This window comes from Gorilla gorilla, chromosome 5 (genome assembly GCF_029281585.2).
Source record: "Gorilla gorilla gorilla isolate KB3781 chromosome 5, NHGRI_mGorGor1-v2.1_pri, whole genome shotgun sequence".
NCBI lineage: Eukaryota > Metazoa > Chordata > Mammalia > Primates > Hominidae > Gorilla > Gorilla gorilla.
The window spans coordinates 35,051,568-35,070,575 of NC_073229.2; positions in this window are offsets into that span (position 1 = coordinate 35,051,568).

Sequence of the window (19,008 nt, forward strand, 5' to 3'; positions counted from 1 at the left end):
TTCTTTTAGGTGTCAAAATTCAGTTTATGTCCTTCATCTTTCTCAATTATTCTTTTTTCCCTAACAAAAATCATAATTAACTGGATTTTTTTTTTGTTTGATGGAGTCTTGCTGTGTCACCAGGCTGGAGTGCAATGGTGCGATCTCGGCTCACTGCAACCTCTGCCTCCCGGGTTCAAGCGATTCTCCTGCCTCAGCCTCCCGAGTAGCTGGGACTACAGGCGCCCACCACCACACCCAGCTAATTTTTGTATTTTTAGTAGAGACGGGGGTTTCACCATGTTGGCCAGGATGGTCTTGATTTCTTGGCCTCGTGATCCGCCCACCTCGGCCTCCCGAAGTGCTGGGATTACAGGTGCCCAGCCTAACTGGATTTTTTAAAAGTAACTAAAATTTGGGTCATTTTTTTAAGTAAAAGTAAAAGGCATAACAAAAAGGGAGCCTCCCGACCTTTCAAGTCTCTTTGTGCCTCTCAGAAACAATTGTAGATAATAGTTACCTGCATGCTCTCCACACCTAATTCTCTATGCACATACGTATATGTATGTGTATATTTTTTGGACAACTTTACATATTAGGGCAACTTGTCACATTCTTTTTAATATGTGCATTATATACTCCTGTACAAATGTAGTACTATATTTGATTTAACCAGTTTCCTACTGATGGATATTTAGCTCTTTTCCAAATGTTCACAATGAAAAGCAATTATTTTTACTTAACTGATCAATTCAAAGCATACTTATAAGGCACATACTAAATGCCAAGCTGTGTTCTAAGCACTTTATAGAAGTGCGCTCATTTAATCTCTAAAATAACCCATTGAGGTAGGTTTTAATATTATCATCCCTGTTATACAGATGAGAACACCGAGGATAGAGTGAAGTAACTTGTCACTGGTCACACTGCTAGTAAAAGTCAGAATCCAACCTTGTTCTGGCTCAAGACTCCATGCCAACCTTTGGTAGGCTTTGATGCCTCTCTGTTGCTGCAACTCAGTTATCTATTCCCAAAGTAGATCAGCTGCTAGGCATAAGGAATGAAAAATGCTTTTAGTAGCCAGCATTAGCAATGCTGTGAAAAAAACTAGGAAAGAAGATTTAAAAATTGACAGAATGGATCGAGACAGCCACTCCTATTCCACCCTACCACACCCATTCCAACAACCTCTGCAAAGATTTTTAAAAGGTAGACAGACCAAATTCCCCTGCAAATGTGACAAACTTCCCTGCAAACATGAAATTGCTTCTACCAGACACATTGAGGGAGTGGAGGTGGCAGCTCAAAGAGCTCTGGTTTCTAAATTGTGCATAAAGACAGTACAGACACGAATGCAATTTTGTACAAAGCTTCACTGGAGTCCATGATTTTAAGTTAAGGGTAAACACAATCTAATCAAAGCCTTTTAAAATAATTTGTCTCAAGAAACCTTTTTATCAGAGCTATTTTCAGTTAGAGGAGAAACAGTTTTGTTGCTGAAAAGCTCAAAAGCCAAATGCATTAAATCCTTTTTCCCAGATGCAAAGCAATTGGTTCTCTGGTGCCAATTTTTATGTTTCTTAAGAACGGTGGCCGGGCGCGGTGGCTCATGCTTGTAATCCCAGCACTTTGGGAGGCCGAGGCGGGCAGATCACGAGGTCAGGAGATCGAGACCATCCTGGCTAACACAGTGAAACCCCGTCTCTACTGAAAATACAAAAAATTAGCCGGGCGTGGTGGCGGACGCCTGTAGTCCCAGCTACTCGGGAGGCTGAGATAGGAGAATGGCGTGAACCCGGGAGGAGGAGTTTGCAGTGAGCTGAGATTGCGCCACTGCACTCCAGCCTGGGTGACAGAGCGAGACTCTGTCTCAAAAACAAAAACAAACAAACAAAAAACAAGAATGGCATTAAATGCTGCCAGTGGTAACACTGAATACTGTTTGAATCTCAATACTGGCAATACTGTTTGAATCTCGAAAGACTTGAGAACCCTGCCAATGTTTTGGGTTTTAAACTTGAGAAAGCCCACCCTCCCATTCCCAAGGGTAAATATGAAACATAACTTTCAGTTCCTCTTTGTACATTCAATGCTAATTAGCTCAGTGCTCTAATTTTATTTCTGGCCTTTGGTACAGCTGAAGCTTTGCTGGTGTATTAGTAACGACATAAATGTTTGCACATTTCTGAGAGTCTGCGGATATGAATCACCTTGAGAGAAATAGCTTTGATCACAGCATGAGAGCTACATTTCAACAATTTCTTTACTGTGTTGATGTTATTGGTGGTAAAAAGGGAATTTGAACTTTAGAATGAAAAAAATAGAAGATAAATAAAAGAGAGGGAGCTCCTGCAAGGTATATGTAACTCTCAGATCAGGCAGTCCAAAGAGAAAAAAATCAGAAAATTAATGGCTCATTTGGGAGATACAAATTAATTTGATGATCTGATAAAAGAAAAAAATAACATTTTCCTAGGTTTAGAAGAATTTACAAATAAATTTTCAGAAATGTCAAAAATCTTTGAAATGTTTCTTGACATTTCATTTGACAACCCCAGAGGTCAGACCCACTGAGGGTTCAAAGGCTGTTGGCCTCCCACTTCCATCTGATGGTCCCTCATATCTGATATGTCCCTTCCCATCTAGTGTGCTCTCATTGTACCACATGAGACACACACTCCAGGAGGGGATTTGAGCTCTCAATAGCCATTTTGTTCTGCTCTTGCAAGTGAAAGATGAATCTTCACATCCAAAAATTAAATATACATCATTGCTCTGTTTGGAATGACATTTCGTAAGTCTACATCTACATCACAAATACAAACTAAGAGAATAATTACCAAGGCCTGGGAAGAGTGGTGGGGTGGAGATGAAGAGAGTTTGATTAATGGGTACAAACACACAGTTAGATAGAAAGAATAAGTTCCAGTGTTCGACGTCACAGTAGGATGACTCTGGTTAATAATTCATTGTGTATTTCAAAATAGCTAGAAGAGAAGATGTGAAATGTTTTCAACACAAAGAAATGATAAATGTTTCAGGCAAGATATCCTGAATACTCTGATTTGATCATTACACATTGTATGCATGTATCAAAATATCACATTTACCCATAAATATGCACAATTATATATCAATGAAAATTTTTTTTTTGCCTGGGGGTAGTGGTTCACACCTGTAAGCCCAGCACTTTGTAAGCCAAGGTGGGAGGATCGCTTGAGCTTAGGAGTTCGAGACCACCCTGGGCAAAATGGCAAAATCCCATCTCTACAAAAAATACGAAAATTAACCAGGCTTGGTGGCATGTGCCTGTAGTTTGAGCTAATCAAGAGGTTGATGTGGGAGGATCATGGGTCACCTGAACCCAGGAGGTCGAGGCTGGAGTGAGCCATGGTGGCGCCACTGCAGCCAAGCCTGGGTGACAGAGCCAGACCCTGTCTTAAAAAAAAGACAAAAGAAGCATTTGTTTTTTCTTGGTTTTATATCATCTATGTAGAAAACATGTGTGAAAGACTTTGAAATGTACCAAAAGATTACTGAGTGACTTCAATGGAAAACAGTGTTCTGCTTATGGTATGCCCTTGGGTTATTTGGTTCTATGGAGCATGTGTCTTTCATTGTCTTTGAGCTATCTTACAACTCTGCAAGTTATAGCTAAAAGATTTTGCAAACATTTTTGTCAATAGACCTGCAAATAAGTTCCACCTGGTGGAGACACAATTGATTTATCCACCCTGCAGAAATAGCCAGTTCTGCATCTATTTGCAAATTTGTTTCATGGCTTATGTATATATCTCCTCTTTTCAAATTCCCCTTGGAATCAGTTATAAAAAAATCTTATTTTTCATTGAATTGATTTCATTTTGAGGGTTCTTTTAAAACTTCCATCAGTACATCCTTGAAGTAAGCGGAAACATTTGTGTCATCCTTGTAATATTTGAATATCCAGAACAGACAGAAGATCAGAAGTTTATAGGAATAGAATTTGTTAACTTCTTACAGAACCTACAGCTAATGGAAATAGAAGGGAGAGACTCAGGGAGAAGGATGAAGGTTTGTTCAGTCTAATGGAGAACCACAGCATACCCTGCCTCCACAGCAACCTCTTTACCTCTGACTTTTACAACAGAAAAAAAAAAAAGACATTTCATTAAATTTTCAAACAACGTGAAGCTAGAAAAAAATAGTTAATTGTTTGGATGATAAAACTGGGCATTCAAAAATATTTTGACTGTCTGGAAACATTGAATCACATCTCAAAGAATGAATATCACTTGGCATAGATGTAAAGTCCTACCTTTATGTTTAAACATCTAATTACATGAGTAAAAAATGGGGGAAAATACGGTTTTTCTGCTTGTTTATTTTTTGTTTTGTATTTTTGCTTTTTTTTTTTTTTTTTTTTTTTGAGACCAAGTCTTGCTCTGTCGCCAGGCTGGAGTGCAGGGACGCGATCTCGGCTCACTACAACCTCTAACTCCTGGGTTCAAGCAATTCTCCTGCCTCAGGCTCCTGAGTAGCTGGGACTACAGGTGCGCGCCAGCACGCCCAGCTAATTTTTGTATTTTTAGTAGAGATGGGGTTTTACCATGTTGGCCAGGATGGTCTCGATCTCTTGACCTCATGATCTGCCCGCCTCAGCCTCCCAAAGTGCTGGGATTACAGGCATGAGCCACTGAGTCTGGCCGAAAATATGGCTTAATAAAATCCCATTTGATACGATAGAGATTTTAGCTGAATGACACTCCAAACGATCTAATAATATAATTTGGTTGCCATAGACTTTTTTTTTTTTTATGGAAACGGAGTATCACTCTTGCCCAGTCTTGCCCAGGCTGGTCTCGAACTCCTGAGCTCAGGCAATCCGCTCGCCTTGGCTTCCCAAAGTGCTAGGATTACAGGTGTGAGCCACCACGCCCAACCTTTTTTTTTTTTTCTGAGACGGAGTCTCTCTGTTGCCCAGGCTGGAGTGCAGTGGTGCCATCTCCGCTCACTGCAACTTCTACCTCCCGGGTTCAAGCAATTCTGCCTCAGCCTCCTACAGGCGCCTGCTACCACACCTGACTAATTTTTATATTTTTAGTAGAGACGGGGTTTCGTCATGTTGGCCAGGCTGGTCTCGAACTCCTGATCTCACATGATCCGCCCACCTCCGCCTCCCAAAGTGCTGGGATTACAAGTGTGAGCCACCGTGCCCAGCCACCGTAGATATTTGATGACAAACTCCATCCAAGCACAGCATTAGCTCCTGGTCAATCAAAACCCATGTGTTTTGTTGCATTCTGTACTGAACAATTTAAGGATATACTGGCAAATACAGAGCATCCAGATAAGTGCAACCAAGATATGGAAAGGGTTTTATAAACCATATCATATGAGAGTCATTGTGGAAGAAATTTTGAGTTACTGGGTTGCAAGAGATTTAGGGGAGAGAGGTAGGATGCCAGTTGAAAGAAGATTCCTACAGATCTAAACTAGGACCAAACAGTGGAATTTGCATAAAAACAAATTTTAGGTCAATATAAGGAAAAATATGGAGTTGGAGCCCCTGCAGAGAGTCCCCACCAGGGCACTGCCTAGTAGAGCTGTGGGAACAGGGATAGTGCTCTCCATACCCCAGAATTATAGAGCAACCAGCAGCGTTTAGTCTCCGCCTGTAAAAAACACAGGCATTGGACTCTAATCACGAGAGCAGCCTATGGGCTGTGCCCAGCAAAACCATGGGAACTGGGCTGCCCAAAACCTTGGGAGCCTACCTCTTGTACCAGTATGCCCAGGATGTGGAGTGTGGAGTCAAGCTAGATCATCTTGCAGCTTTAAGATTTAATGTCTACCCTGCTGAGTTTCAGACTTGCATGGGGCCTGTGTTACCTCTTTCTTTTGGCTGATTTCTCCCTTTGGAATAGGAATGGTTACCCAATGCCTGTATAATCATTGTATCTTAGAAGTAAATAACTTGTTTTTTATTTTACAGGGTCACAGCTGTAAGAAACTTGGCCTTGAGTCTCAGATGAGACTTTGGACTTCAGACTTTGGGTTGATGCTGGAACAAGTTGACTTTTGGGGACTATCAAGATGGAATGATTGTATTTTGCAAAGAGAGAAGAGTATGAGTTTTGGGAGGGCCAGGGGTGAAATGCTATGGTTTGAGGCTTCCAAATCTCATGTTGAAATTTGATCTCCAGTGTTGGAGGTGGGGCCTAATAGGGTGTGTTTGGGTCATGGGGGCAGATATCTCTGAATGGCTTGGTGCAGTCCTTGTGGTAATGAGTTGAGTTCTTGCTCTATCAGTTCCCATGGGAGCCAATTGTTAAAAAGTCCATCACTTCCCTCTCTTTCTCTCTCACCATGTGATCTCTGCACACATGCCAGCTCCCCTTCTCCTTCCACCATGAGTGGAACCAGCCTGAGGTCCTCACCAGAAGCTGATGCTGGTGCCATGCTTCTTGTACAGCCTGCAGAACCGTAGGCCAAATAAACCTCTTTTCTTATAAATTACCAGCCTCAGATATTCCTTTATAGCAACACAAATGGACTAAGACAAAGCCAATACTGGGATCCTAAATATGTACATTTGTATAACATGAATTCATAATTTACTTGTGATTTTTAATGTTTAAAACCCATATATGATATCATTTCTTTAATAAATTATTTTAGTTATTTGAATAATTCAACCAAGAATGATAGTCTTTTGTTAGGCACAGGAGGTATGATAGGTGGCCCAAGGGTTTTCTGCCTCACTGAACATGGTACATGTATCTTTATTAAAGGTACCTCCCCAAATTCCAAACCTGAAAAAGATGATGAACTTCCAGTCAAGAATAATCTGATTGAAGATAAAATAGAATTGTATACCTGAAGAAGATCGGATTCTTATGTCCAACCTCACTGTCAATCTAGTGGGGACTCATTCTACTCAATCTACTCCGCACTCGTTCACATTTCTACCTTTGCCACAATTATTCTAGGGTACCTAGTGTCAGGATGACTGATACCATTTGGGATACTGATAATAGTGGTGTAGCAATTCCTCTACAACACTTATATACCCTGACAGTAATTTTTGGTACTGTTCAGGAAATAAAAGTCCTCACCTCCTAGGCAGTAAGGACTGGAGCTGTAGAAACATTTTCTGCCCTGGACCTTACCCCACAGTGAAGGCCTTCACTTTGCCCTATACCAGCCACTAATGTCAATGGGAGCTTTCCTGCCAAAGAGTTTCTTCTATGTAGCCCTGGCTCCAAAGTACTGTGCCAAGAATTTATTCTTGTTTTGTTTTGTTTTGTTTTGTTTTGTTTTCGAGACAGAGTTTCACTCTCACCCAGACTGAAGTGCAGTGGTGTGATCTTGTCTCACTGCAACCTCCGCCTCTCAGGTTCAAGTGATTCTCCTGCCTCAGCCTCCTAAGTAGCTGGGACTACAGGCACCCGCCACCACGCCTGGCTAATTTTTTGTATTTTTTAGTAGAGACAGGGTTTCACTGTGTTAGCCAGGATGGTCTTGATCTCCTGACCTCGTGATCCGCCTGCATTGGCCTCCCATAGTGCTGAGATTACAGGCGTGAGCCACTGTGCACAGCCAAATATATTCTTAACCCCTCCATCAGATTACTCATGCCAATATTTTCACAGCTTAATTTTTTTAAGCCATAAAAATTGCTACTGGCTACCTTGATTTTGTTGTTGTTGTTGGTGGTGGTGGTGGTTGTGGTGGTGTTAAGTTAGGGAGAAAAATGACATGCAAGTGAAAAAGCAAATGGATCCATCGCAGCCTTCATGTTGAGTATGAAATGGGGGAAATTTGTTTCTAGGTGTGTAATGTAGTCAACTCTAAAAATTAATGCAAGTGGTCAGAAGTATGCTAGTAGTTATTTAAGTACTCTCCAGAAAAAAAAAAAATAACTGATTTGCAACCTAGGTGCCCATCAACAGAGGATTAGATAAAGAAAATGTACATATACATCATGGAATACTAAGCAACCGTAAGCAAGAATGAAATCATGTCCTTTACAGCAATATGGATGCAGCTGGAGGCCATTACCCTAAGCAAATTAACACAGGAGCGGAAACCAAATACCACATGTTCTCACTCATAAGTGAGAGTTGAACACTGGGCACACACAGACACAAAGATGGGAACAACAGACACTGGGGACTACTAGACAGGGAGGGAGGGAAGTGGGGACTGAAAAACTACCTGTTGGGTACTATGCTCAGTCCCTAGGTGATGGGATCAGTCATGCCTCAAACATCAGCATCACTCAATGTACCAGTGTATCAAACATGCACATGTACCACTTGAATCTAAAATAAAATTTGACATTTTTAAAAACTAAGAAAATAAGTGATTTGTAACATTTTCCAATTTCTGTGGTAAAAATACTTCCACGGTGGTCAATTTCAAGCTACTAAAATGAACATCGTTGAACTTGGGGTTGAGAAGAGACATGCTAATAGGCCCTTATGAGTCAAGTGAGCCCCCCTCAATTGGAAGTGAGGGCACCAATTTTGGACGGTACTTAGGGGAAAAAATGCCTATGACATTTGACTCCTGGAGTGAATCATTTTTCATAAAAGATTTTGTAGAGTTATTTAAGGCTGGTTTGGACCTGGCACATTAAAATAAAGCAGTATTTGTTTATTTTTCCTGTCTTCTTGCCAACTATTTTGATCAGCTGTCCAAATTTACTTTCTTTCTAAAAAGTATTTTAAGAATGAGAATTGCATCTATTCTAATATTTATCTTGAAGTGCTTCCCATCATTGTGAAGTTTAATCTGTATTTTTATATCAGGAAGAAACTTTAATAACAAAGCCATGTGGTTGTAAGAAGAAATATAATTTTATATCTTTTTTTTATTTTTTGAGACGGAGTCTTGCTCTTTCACCCAGGCTGGAGTGCTAAATGGCATGATCTAGGCTCACTGCAACCTCCACCTCCCAGGTTCATGCCATTCTCCTGCCTCAGCCTCCCGAGTAGCTGGGATTACAGGCCTGCGCCTACCACGTCCCACTAGTTTTTGTCTTTTTAGTAGAGAAAGGGTTTCACCATGTTGGTCAGGCTGGTCTCAAACTCCTACCCTCAGGTGATCTGCCCGCCTCAGCCTCCCAAAGTGCTGGGATTACAGGTGTGACCCACCGTGCCCGGCCAATTTTGACTTTAGAATTATTCAAATACCAGTGATACTCCTTCCTCCATAAATGCACACATAGTTTGATCCCATTTAATATAATGACATCAGTTGTTTAAGGTTGATAATAATTTGGAGGTAAAGAAAAGAGTGGCAAAATCTCTTGGCTCAATATTCCATTCCCAACCCCTTCTTCCTTGCCTTCCTGAAAAGAAGTTGGAAAAATTAAACTTTCCAAGAATCCTCTGTAGCTAGACTGGACAATTCCATGTTTAACAGGCCTGTCCAATACCATGCAAGTTGAAGCCTACTTAGGGATTATGAGAATGTTTTCCTGGCAAAAAGGAACTGATACAACTGTCAGCATCTTCTCTTTACCTTCTCCTTTTTTTCTGAGTTCAATGTGAGGATAATGCCTAGATCAGTGTCAGCTTAGATCATGGGGCAACTAGCATGATGATAAAAGCTAACACCATAAGATGGCAAATTAGAAAGAGAGATTAGTTGAATCCCGATAACACTGTCAAATCATTGACCATAGTAGAGTGTCTACATCTAGACATTTCATTATGTGAAAAAACACCCCTCTTTCCCCTATGTTTTAAACTTTCATCGAAGTATAATTTTTATTTATTTATTTATTTATTTTGAGACAGACTCTTGCTCTGTTGCCCAGGCTGGAGTACAATGGCGGGATCTCGGTTTACTGCAACCTCCACCTCCCGGGTTCACGCCATTCTCCTGCCTCAGCCTCTCGATTAGCTGGGACTACAGGGGCTCGCCACCAGGCCCAGCTAATTTTTCGTATTTTTAGTAGAGACGGGGTTTCACCGTGTTAACCAGGATGGTCTCAATTTCCTGACCTGCTGATCCGCCCTCCTCAGCCTCCCAAAGTGCTGGGATTACAGGTGTGAGCCACTGCGCCCGACCAATTTACATTTCATAAAATTCACCTATTGTTAAGTATACAAAGTCAATGAGGTTTTTTGTTGTGGTGGTGGGGTTTTTTTTCTTTTTCTTTTTTGAGAGAGTCTTGCTCTGCCGCCCAGGCTGGAGTGCAGTGGCTCAATGTCGGCTCACTGCAAGCTCCACCTCCCGGATTCACGCCATTCTTCTGCCTCAGCCTCCCGAGTAGCTGGGATTATAGGCGCCCGCCACCACGCCCGGCTAATTTTTTTGTATTTTTTTTGGTAAAGACGGGGTTTCACCGTGTTAACCAGGATGGTCGCGATCTCCTGACCTCGTGATCCACCCGCCTCGGCCTCCTAAAGTGCTGGGATTACAAGCATGAGCCACCGCGCCCGACCACAAAGTCAATGAGATTTATAATTTTTTTTTTTTTTTTTGAGATGGAGTCTCACTCTGTCGCCCGGGCTGGAGTGCAGTGACATGATCTTGGCGCACTGCAACCTCTGCCTCCCGGGCTCAAGCAATTGTCCCACCTCAGCCTTTCGAGTAGCTAAGACCACAGGCTTGAGCCACCACACCCGGCTAACTTTTGCATTTTTTGTAGAGACAAGATTTCGCCATGTTGGCCAGGCTGGTCTTGGACTCCTGGCCTCAAGTGATCCGCCCACCTTGGCCTCCCAAAGTGCTGGGATTACAGGTGTAAGCCACCGTGCCTGGTTAAGTTGCATAAATTTATAAAGTTGTGCAACCATCATAATCCACTTTTTCCTTCAAGTTAATTTTCAGTCAAGCCCCGTTACCACCACTGGCCCTTGGCAAACACTGATCAGCTTTGTGTCTCTAAACTTGCCTTTTCTGGAGGTTCCATATAAATAGAATCATACAGCATTTAGTCTCACATCTGGTTTCTTTCATTTACAGTAATGCTTTTGAGGTTTACCTATGCTGTGACATGTACCAGTATTTTACCCCTTTTTAATATGGAATACTATTTTATTTGTATAGATATAGCTTAATATTTTTTATCCATTCGTCTATTAATTGATAATTGTGTTGTTTTCAGCTTGAGTCTATTACCAAAAATGCTGATATAAACATTCATGTATAAGTCTTGATGTGAACTTATGTTTGCATTTCTCTTGGAGAGATTCCTAGGAGTAAAATAGGGGAATCACATAGTACATTTATGTCTAACTTTTACAGAAATTGACAAACTTTTCCAAAATGACTGTAGTATTTTATATTCCCACCAGCAATGTATGAGAGTTGCAGTCTTTCTACATATTTGCCAATATTTCATATTATTTGTCTTTTTAAATATAGCCATTCTTAGTAAGTATATAGTGGCTTTTTTTTTTCCTTTTTTTTGAAACAGAGTCTCTATTGCCCAGGTTGGAGTGCAGTGGCACAATCTTGGCTCACTGCAACCTCCGCCTCCTGGGTTCAAGTGATCCTCCCAACTCAGCCTCCCAAGTATCTGGGGCCACAGATGTGCACCACCACACCTGACTAATTTTTTGTATTTTTGGTACAGAGGGGCATCTGCCACGTTGCCCAGGCTGGTCCTAAGCTCCTGAGGTCAAGCGATCCGCCTGCCTTGGCCTCCCAAAGTGCTAAGATTACAGGCATGAGCCATGGCCCCAGCCTAGTGGCATCTTACTATACTTTCAATTTTAATTTCCCTAATAACTAATGATGTTAAACACTTTTCCATGTGCTTATTAGCCATTCAAATGTCTTCTTTGGTAAAATGTCTGTTCAAGTCTTTTGTCCATTTTTACTTTAAAAATTTTGTATTGATTTTTATTTTTTGAGATTGGGTATCACTCTGTCACCCAGACTGGAGTCTAGTGGCGTGATCACTGCTCACTTCAGCCCCGACCTTCCAGACTCAAGTGATCCTCCCACCCTCAGCCTCCCGAGTATCTGCAACTACAGGCATGGACCACACATGCCCAGCTAATTTTTTTAAAAATGTCTTGTAGAGACAGGGTTTCCCTATGATGCCCAGGATGGTCTCAGACACTCTTGGACTCATGCACTCCTCCTGCCTTGGACTCCCAAAGTGTTGGGATTACAGATGTGAGCCACCATGCCTTGCCCAGTCCATTTTTGAGTTGTTTGTCGTATTTTTGAGCTGTAAGAGGTTTTTGTTTGTTTTTGACACAAAGTCTTGCACTGTCGCCCAGGCTGGAGTGCCATGGCGCAATCTCGGCTCACTGCAACCTCTGCCTCTTGGGTTCAAGTGATTCTCCTGCTTCAGCTTCCCAAGAGGCTGGGATTACAGGTGCCCGCCACCACGCCTGGCTAATTTTTTGTATTTTTAGTAGAGACGGGGTTTCACTATGTTGGCCAGGCTGGTCTTGAACTCCTGACCTCGTGATCCGCCCACCTCAGCCTCCCAAAGTGTTGGGATTACAGGTGTGAGCCACTGTGCCTGGCCACTGTATGAGTTTTTTATAGATTGTAGGTACACGTCCATGAGATATATGATTTGCAAATGTTTCTCTGTGGCTTATCTTTTTATTTTCTTAATGTTGTTTTGGAGGCACAAGTTTTTTATTTTAATGAAATCCAATTTATTGATTTATTATTTTATGGCTTTGGCTCTGTGTCATATCTGAACTCTTTGCTAACCCAAGGACATGGAGATTTACCCCCCCCCCCCTTTTTTTTTTTTGAGATGGAGTTTTACTCTGTCACCTAGGCTGGCGTGCAGTGGTATGATCTTGGCTCACTGCAACCTCTGCCTCCCAGGTTCAAGAGATTCTTCTGCCTCAGCTTCCTGAGTAGCTGGGATTACTGGTGCCCACCACCACGCCTAGCTAATTTTTGGATTTTTAGTAGAGACAGGGTTTTGCTATGTTGGCCAGGATGGTCTCGAACTCCTGACCTCAAGACATCCACCCACCTCAGCCTCCCAAAGTGCTGGGAATACAGGCGTGAGCCACCACGCCTGGCCCCCGAGGTGTTTTCATAAAGGTTGTACCACTTCAATTCTTTTAAGGCTATGATGTCTTTTGAGCTCATTTTTTAGTATAGTGTGAGATAAGATTCCATGTTTGTTGATTTATATGTATATATATAATCTATTGAGGTATTGCTATTTTTTTGTAGTGGATATCCAGTAAGCCTCATCACTATTTGACAAAAAGACTTTCCTTTCTCCATTTGTCGTGACACCTTTGTTGACACCTTCATTTCTGCATTCTCAGTTCTGTTTCATTGGTCTATGGCAGAGATCACAAAATATGGCCAGTGGCCTAAATCCAGCCTACTACCTTTTTTTTTTTTGTAACATTTTAATAACATAGCCATTCCCATGTGTTTCCATGTGTCTGGGCTGCTTTTGCACTATAATGGCAGAGTTGAGAAATTGTAGCAGAGACCACAATGCCTCAAATATTTACTCTACAGCCCTTTATAAAAACAGTGTGCCAACTCCTGATTTATGAACTTATCATTATGTCAATGCCATACTGTCTTTATTACTGTAGCTTTATAAGTCATGACATCAGATAATGTAAATCCTCCAACTTTGTTTTTTAATTGAAAGTGTTTTGGCCATCCTAGATAATACTTTGTATTGCCACATAAATTTTAAGATCAGCCTGTCAGTGTCTACGAAATAGCATGCTAGGATTTTGTTAGGGATTGTGTAGAATCTATAGATTAATTAGAGGAGAATGACTATCTTGACAATACTGCTGCCCCTCTGTATTCGTGGGGGACTGGTTCCACGACAACACCCACCCCCACTCGGCAACCCCTGAAACCCCCACATCCCCCAGCTTTTTTCCCCTGCTACCAAAATCCATGGATGCTCAAGTCCATATAAAATGCCATACTATTTGCATATAACCTCTGCAATCCTCCCCTATAGTTTAGATCATCTCTAGATTACTTATAATACCTAATAAAATCTAAATGCTGTGTAAATAATTGCTATACTGTGTTGAGGGTTTTTTGTTTTGTTTTGTTTTATTTGTTTGTTTGTTTGTATTTTAAGAGATGGTGTCTTGCTCTGTTGCCCAGGCTGGAGTGCAGTGGTGAGATCACAGCTTACTGCAGCCTCAGACTCCTGGACTCAAACAGTCCTCCCACCTCAGCCTCCCAAAGTGCTGGGATACAGGCGTGACCCACTGTGCCCAGTTGTATTATTTTTTATTTGTATTATTTTACTGTTGTATTATTTTAAATTATTTTTTCTGAATATTTTCCATCTATGGTTGGTTGAATCATGGATGTGGAACAGGCAAATATGGAGGGCTAACTGTATTGCATCTTCCAGTTCATGAGTATGCAGTCTCTCTGTTTATTTAAAGTTTTAGTTTTTCTCAACCATGTTTACTTTTCAGTATACAAGACTTTGACGTTTTTTGTTAAATGTATTTGTAAGTATTTTATTATTTGTGATGTTATTTAAAAAGAAATTGTTGACTGGGCACCGTGGCTCACGCCTGTAATCCCAGCACTTTGGGAGGCTGAGGCGGGCAGATCATGAGGTCAGGAGATCAAGACCATCCTGGCTAACATGGTAAAACCCCGTCTCTACTAAAAATAGAAAAAAATTAGCCGGGCGTGGTGGCGAGTGCCTGTAGTCCCAGCTACTCGGGAGGCTGAGGCAGGAGAATGGTGTGAACCTGGAAGGCGGAGCTTGCAGTGAGCTGAGATCGTGCCACTGCACTCCAGCCTGGGTGACAGAGCGAGACTCTGTTAAAAAAATAAATAAAATTTAAAAAAAAGAAGAAGAGGCTGGGCGCGGTGGCTCACGCCTGTAATCCCAGCACTTTGGGAGGCCGAGGCGGGTGGATCACGAGGTCAGGAGATCGAGACCATCCTGGCTAACACAGTGAAACCCCGTCTCTACTAAAAATACTAAAAATTAGCCGGGCGTGGTGGCGGGCGCCTGTAGTCCCAGCTACTCGGGAGGCTGAGGCAGGAGAATGGCGTGAACCCAGGAGGCGGAGCTTGCAGTGAGCCGAGATCGCGCCACTGCACTCCAGCCTGGGCGACAGAGCGAGACTCCGTCTCAAAAAAAAAAAAAAAAAAAAAAGAAGAAGAAATTATTATTTCATTTTCAGGTTTTTTATTTATTTCTACTATATGGATACATGATTAATTTTTGTATATTGATCATGTATCCTGCAAACTAGCTAACATAGTTTATTATTTCTCTTTTTTTGTGGATTTTAAAGGATTTTCTACATAGAGAAATAAACACAAATAAACAGTTTTACTTCTTTCTTTTCAACCTAGACTGGATGCATTTTTTGTTTTTGTTTGTTTGTTTGCTTTTTAACTTGCTGCAGTGACTAGAGAATATATTGAAGAATATATTGTTGAACAAAAGCAGTGAGAGTGGACATCCCTGCTTTCCCCCTGATTTTAGGGGGAATGTTTTCAGTCTTTCACTATTTAATACGATTTTAGCTATAGGTTTATCATAGATCCCTGTTATCATGTTGAGGAAATTCCCTTCTATTTCTAGTTTGTTGAGATTTTTTAATTTATATATGGATATTGGATATTTTTCACATGTTTTTCTTCATCAGTTGAGATAGTCACGTGATTTTGCTACTTACTATTCTATTAATATGGTATATTGCATTAATTGATTTTTTAGGTGTTGAACCAACCTTGGATTCCTGAAATACATCACACTTGTTCATGATGTATAACCTTTTTAATACACTTGAATTCTGCTCTTGAATTCATTTTTCTAATATTTTGTGAATTTTTTTTTCATGTATGTACATGATACTGGCTATCATCTTTTCTTGTGATTGCGCTATCTGGCTTTGCTCTCAGGGTAATATTGGTCTCATAGCATGAGTTTAAAGGTGTTCCCTCCCCTCTATTTTCTAATAGTTTGGTGAAAATTGGTATTACTTTAAGTATTTAATAAAATTCACCAATAAAGCCACTTGGACCTGAGCATTTTTTTGTAGTAATACAGTATTTCTAATTGCTAATTAGATTTCTACTAGAAATTACTGGCACAATTTCTCTTTTTGTTTTAGGTATATTCAGATTTTCTATTTCTTCCTCAATTAGTTTTTGGAATTTGTGTCTTTCTGCAACTCTCTCCCCACCTGCCCAGTTTCAAAGTTTGTCTTATTAGTTAGCATAATATTGCTTATAATATTCTTTATACCCTTTAAAATTTTGATAGAATCATTAGTGATAGCCTCTCTTTTGTTCTTAATTTTGGTAATTTGTGTTTTCTCTCTTATTTTCTTTGTCAATCTACCTAAGGGTTTGTTAGTTTTATTGTATTTTTGATTTTATCTATTTTCTCTATTTTGTGGGGGGCGGTTTCTCTGTCAGTGATTTTCATTCTAATCTTTATTATTTCCTTCTTATGCTTGCTCTGGGTTTAGTTTTCTATTATTTTTCTAGTTTTTTAAGTTGGAATCTTAAGTTACAGATTTGTGAAATTTCTTCTTTTCTGATACTAGCTTTGCTGCAGATTTGATGATATTTCTTAATGAATTCAATTTAAAACTATCAGGTAAAACAGTATTTATATGTAAAGTTTATACCATGGTAAGATCATTTTGACAGCTAATATTTAAATTACAAATAATATCAAAATGCTTTGCATATCTTCTGTGCTGGCAAAAGCTAAAATAAGAAGGAAGATCTGCATTAATATGCTAATTTTCAGCAGATGTATTTTCTGATCTTAAACTATGAGATAAGACTCTGACAGGATTCTATAAATGCTTTTCAAGCAATGAATATTGTCTGTGTTTGTTATTTGATACCAATATTTGGCAGTACCTGTCTGCGTAAAAAGCCATTTTCAAACATGAAATACAGAAAGTCTCATTACAGATCAGCATAAACATAAGAACATTTGCAGTTGACTTATGTTAGGGAATACTAAATTCGAACCCTAATTAAGCAAAATGTCATCTCAGAAAAAGAATTGCATTCTTGTGATAAGACCTGTATTACAAAAAGTTCTTAATTATTATGATTATATTTTGAATTTCATCAATGAAAAATGCATGAAAATTTATTTTCTCATGTTATATAGATAACATCATACATAAGATCCTTGATTGCTTCTTGACCTATAAAACCTAAAATATTTATGATTTGGCACCGGACAGCAAGAGTTTGCCAGCCCCTGTCTAAGATAATATCTGCCTAACAAATTAAAAGTTTACCCGATCTGGGAAATGATAACATCTCTAGCACCTCTAGAATTTTTCATACACAATGTCTGGCATTCAAAGAAAAATTACTAAGTATTTTTAGCAATAAAATCAAATTACTAAAAGCCAAGAGAAAAAAATAGACAATAGAAACAGAAAGATATGTATTATAGATACTGGAGTTATCCAATAAAAATTTTATTCAGGCAAGTATATATACATTATATATAACATATTTATACTAATATATATTATATAATAATATATAATATAATATAATACTACTTATTTATTTATAATATAATTTATATTTATTAATTTATAATACAATTTATATGTATTAATTTATAACACATATAAATTATATCCCAATTTATACAATAATTTATAAAGTAATTTATTAATATAAATATAACAATTGTATCATAATATAATAATATATAATATATATTATATATATTAGCAGAATCTTTTAAAGTTTATTTCAATAATTATGGAGAACAAGTGGTTTTTGGTTACATAAATAAATTCTTTGGTGGTGATTTCTGAGAGATTTTGGTGCACCCATCATGCAAGCAGTGTACACTGTACCTACTATGTAGTCTTTTTTTTTTTTTTGAGACAGAGTCTCCTTCTGTTGCCCAGGCTGGAGTGCAGTGGCGCAATCTCGGCTCACTGCAATCTCTGCCTCCCGGGTTCAAGCGATTCTCCTGCCTCAGCCTCCTGAGTAGCTGGGACTACAGGTGCCCGCCACCATGCCTGGCTAATTTTTTTGTATTTTTAGTAGAGGTGGGGTTTCACCGTGTTAGCCAGGCTGGTCTCGATCTCCTGACCTCATGATCCGCCTGCCTCAGCCTCCCAAAGTGCTGGGATTACAGGCGTGAGCCACCATGCCTGGCATATGTAGTCTTTTATTCCTCATCCCCATCCCACCCTTCCCCCTGAGTCCCCAAAGTCCATTATATCATTCTTATGCCTTTGCTTTTTCATAGCTTAGCTCCCACTTACAAGTGAGAACGTATGATATTTGGTTTTCCATTCCTGAGTTATTACACTTAGAATAATGGGCTCCAGCTCCATCCAATTTGCTATGAATGTCATTATTTCATTCCTTTTCATGGTTGAGTAGTATTCCATGGTGTATATATACCACTTTTTTTTTTTTTTTTTTTTGAGACAGAGTTTCGCTCTTGTTGCCCAGGCTGGAGTGCAATGGCATGATCTTGGCTCACTGCAACATCCACCTCCCAGGTTCAAGCAATTCTCCTGCCTCTGCCTCCCAAGTAGCTAGGATTACAGGCACCTGCCACCATGCCTGGCTAATTTTTGTATTTTTAGTAGAGGTGGGATTTCACCACGTTGGCCAGGCTGGTCTTGAACTTCTGACTTCAGGCGACCTGCCCACCTTGGCCTCCCAAAGTGCTGGGATTATAGGTGTGAGCCACCGCCCCTGGCCTATACGACATTTTTTTAATCCCCTCGTTGGTTAATGGGCATTAGGCTGGTTCCATATTTTTGTAACTGTGAATTGTGCTGCTATAAACATGCATGTGCAAGTGTCTTTTTCAAACAAGTCATATAATGACTTGTTTCCCGTGGGTAGATACCCAGTGGTGGGATTGCTGAATCGAACGGTAGTTCTACTTTAAGTTCTTTAAGGAATCTTCATACTATTTTTCATAGTGGTTGTACTAGTTTACAGTGCCACCAGCAGGGTAAAAATGTTCCCTTTTCACCCCATCCATACCAACATCTATTATTTTTTTAATTTCTTACTTATAGCCATTGCTGAAGGAGTAGGGCGCTATCTCATTGTGGTTTT